Source organism: Lathyrus oleraceus, chromosome 6 (assembly GCF_024323335.1).
Source record: "Lathyrus oleraceus cultivar Zhongwan6 chromosome 6, CAAS_Psat_ZW6_1.0, whole genome shotgun sequence".
Classification (NCBI taxonomy): Eukaryota; Viridiplantae; Streptophyta; class Magnoliopsida; order Fabales; family Fabaceae; genus Lathyrus; species Lathyrus oleraceus.
In genome coordinates this window covers 325,073,958-325,078,085 of record NC_066584.1, presented here as the reverse complement: position 1 = coordinate 325,078,085, position 4,128 = coordinate 325,073,958, and positions in this window count along the sequence as shown.

The window sequence follows — 4,128 nt, the reverse complement described above, 5'->3', positions numbered from 1 at the left end:
TATGCAAAAGCGATTTTATCATATAATCAATTGGTTAAATGCTCTTGGTATAACTACCACTAATGATGTTGCTACTAATAAAATCTTAAGATGTCTTAATAGGAATTGGCTACCAAAGGTCACCGCAATTAAGTAAGCCAATGATCTAAGAACATTGGACATGTAAACATTATTTGGCAAACTTCAAGAGCATGAGCAAGAGCTCATGAACCTTGAGAAACATGAGAAGCGTCAAAAGAAGGAAAAGAAGGAGAAAGCTAAGGACACCGAAAGGAAGTCTATCGCTTTAAAGACTTCAAGATATAATTCATCCACCAATGATGCGTGTGAGAGTGAATCAAGTGATGGCGATAAAGATTCGAATGAAGATATGGGTCTATCCGTAAGGAGGTACAACCAATACCTTAGAAAGAATGAAGTCCAACATTCGGATAAAAATCTTATCAACTACAGAAGACAATCAAAATTCCTGAATCAAGAGGAAGATAAGACAACTAAGTCAAAAGGATCATGCTTTAATTGTGGAAAGGCTAGTCATTATAAGTCGGACTGTCCCTTGCTGAAGAAAGACAAAGGAAAAGACAAACGTCACAATAAATCTAGCAAAGCTAGAAGAGCATACATTGCATGAGAGAGCGATAATGAGTCCTCAAGCGATGATAACTCAAGTGATGAAGAAGAAAATGCCAATTTTTGTCTTACAACTCATCGAAAGAAGAAAAAGAATGCAAGTCATTCTAAATATGATCATATTAATAAAATTTCTTATTGTAATTTGCAAAATGCTTTTAGTACTCTACACAATGAGGCCAAAGAAGCTTTCAAATGCCTAGCCTCAAATAAGAAAGTTTTCTACTATTTAGAAAAGAAGACTTCTGATTCCGAAAAGGAATTAGAAACTCTCAAGAAATCTATGATAGAAGTTACTAAAGGCAAAACTGAAGATGATAAGGGATTTTGGTTTGGATGGTCCGGATGTGAAACCTGTCACATTTGGCAAAGAGAGGTTAGAACTCTTCAAGCCAAACTAGACAAGGCTTTACAACCTAAAGTCACCTTTGCCATTGATCAATCACATTTTAGAAATAATATGAATAATCCTTATAAAAAATACACTTATTTGGTAAAGGATCAAGTTAGAAAAAGCAACTCTCATCCTAACTTAAATTGTCTATATTATTGCAAAAAGGGACATAATATTGCTAAATATCGATTTAGGAGATTTCTAGCCCCTAAAGGCATTTTTCAATGATTGCCCAAATGCAACCAAAGTTTCACTAACACACTAGGAACCAATGAAAATTTGATACCTCATTCCCTTGTTTAAATTTGTAGGTGGAATGTCTTGAGAATACGAAGAGAACATAGGTTTTCGATAGTGGATGCTCAAGACACATGACGGGTGACATCTTATTGTTCTTTGACTTTGTGGCTAAGAAGAAAGGGTTTGTAACCTACGGTGATAATAACAAGGGAGCTATAATTGGAAAAAGTAGTGTAGGTAATCCCTCCTCTACTACTATCTCAGACGCCCTATTAGTTAAAGGCCTTAAGTACAATCTCATTAGTATTAGCCAATTATGTGACAGAGGATATAAAGTATTGTTTTCAAAAGATTGTTGCATGATTGAACATAATGATAATAAGAATGATGTGCTTAAGGGTTGGAGGGAAAATAATGTATATATGCTTAACTTAAGTGAAGTATCTTTGACTAGTGCTAAATGTCTCGTCTCCATGAGTGAAGACTCGTGGCTTTGGCATAGGCGATTAGCGCATGTCAACTTTGACTTGCTAAATAAAGTTGTCACAAAAGATCTAGTAGTTGCTCTTCCCAAAATCAAATTTTCAAAAGATCACCTATGTGATGCTTGCCAAATAGCAAAGCAAACAAGGATCTCGTTTAAATCTAAAAATATTGTTTCTACAATGAGACCCCTTGAACTTCTCCATATGGACCTTTTTGGGCCATCTAGAATTAAAAGTCTAGGTGGAAACTACTATGGTTTTGTTATAGTAGATGACTACTCCAGATTTTGTTGGAATATCTTCTTAGCAAGTAAAAGTGACACTTTTTCTACTTTTGAAAAGTTTGGTAAGATGTCTCAAAACAAATTGAACACTAACATAGTTACTATTCGAAGTGATCACAGAGGTGAATTTGAAAACCACCTCTTTGAGGAATTTTGTGAAACAAACGACATTGATCATAATTTTTCTGCTCCAAGAACTCCATAATAAAATGGAGTAGTGGAACGTAAAAACAAAATTTTAGAAGAGATTGGAAGGACTATGATCAATGAAAACGGCCTTCCTAAATACTTTTGGGCCGATGCCATAAATATGACTTGTTATGTATTGAATATGATACTCATTCATCCTATTCTAAACAAAACCCCTTATGAATTGCTAAAGGGAAGGAAGCCTAATGTTTCACATCTTCATATCTTCAGATGTAAATCCTTTGTATTAAATAATGGTAAAGAAAACCTTGGTAAATTTGACTCAAAAGCCGATGAAGTTATCTTTCTCGGATACTCTCATTCTAGTAAAGCATATAGAGTATACAACAAAAGGTTACTTATTGTTGAAGAATTTGTGCATGTTTCCTTTGATGAATTTCATCCGAAAACTGTCAGAGAAGGTATTATTGTTGATGGTGCAGGTGTTCCTTCGGAAGACATGATAAAAGATCAAGAAGAAAAGTGTGTTGAACCCCATCCGGAAAAAGCTAAGGAGGAGCCGAATCAAATTTCCGAAAAGAAAGAGGAAGATCATTCCATTAATAACAATGATCTTCCTTTGGAATGGAAATCTTCTAAGGATCATCCCATCGATAATATTCTAGGAGATATCTCAAATGGAGTTACCACACGGTCAAAGATAAGTAACTTTTGTTATCATTTCACCTTCGGCTCTCAAAATGAGCCTAAAAACTCCAAAGACGCATTACTCGATGAACATTGGTTTTTAGCGATGCAAGAGGAACTTAATCAATTCAAAAGAAATGAGGTGTGGGATTTTGTTCCCCCTCCGTGAGACCATCGAGTAATCGACACTAAATGGGTGTTTAGGAATAAGTTAGACGAAAACAGAGTTATAACTCCCAACAAGGCTTGCCTAGTTGTTAAAGGGTATAACCAAAAGGAAGGCATCAACTATGAGGAAACTGATGCCCCGGTTGTCCGGCTCGAGGCTATACGCCTTTTGCTTGCATATGCTTGTTCTCAAAATTTCAAATTATTTCAAATGGATGTTAAGAGCGCTTTCCTAAACGGTCACATTAATGAAGAGGTCTATGTATCTTAACCTCCTGGTTTTGAAAACTATGAGCATCCTAACTATGTTTATAAGCTTAAACGTGCTTTGTACGGTCTCAAACAAGCCCCTAGGGCATGGTATAAGCGTCTTAGAAAATTTCTACTATAATAAGGATTCTCAAGAGGGAAGGTTGATACAACCCTTTTTATTAAGCGTCAAGGAAAACACTCTATCTTAGTTCAAGTCTATGTAGATGACATTATTTTTGGATCTACTAACATAAATCTGGTCAAGGAATTTTCTAAGTTGATGCAGGAAGAATTTAAAATGAGCATGATGGGGGAGCTAAGTTACTTCCTCGTACTTCAAATCAAGCAACTTGAAGAAGGGACTTTTGTGAGCCAAACGAAGTATTGTAATGAGCTACTTAAGCGCTTCGATATGGCAAACTCCAAATTAATCGACACTGCAATGCCTACTGCTGTAAATATGGATCAGGATGAAAATGGTAAGGTCGTAGATATAAAAAGGTATAGAGGTATGATCGGATCTCTCCTTTATCTTATCGCATCTCAACCAGATATTATGTTTAGTGTATGTATGTGTGCTAGGTATCAATCATGTCCCAAAAAATCACATCTAAAGGTCGCCAAACGCATACTTAGATACCTTTATGGTACTTCAAAGTATGGGCTTTGGTTTAATAAGGGAAGTGATTGCTCTTTGGTTGGCTACTCCAATTCCGACTTTGCCGATTGCAAATCGGATAGGAAAAGTACTAGTGGCACCTGTCATTTTTATTCAAGCTCCTTAGTGAGTTGACACAATAAAAAGCAAGTTTCAGTTGCTTTGTCAACAACCGAGGCG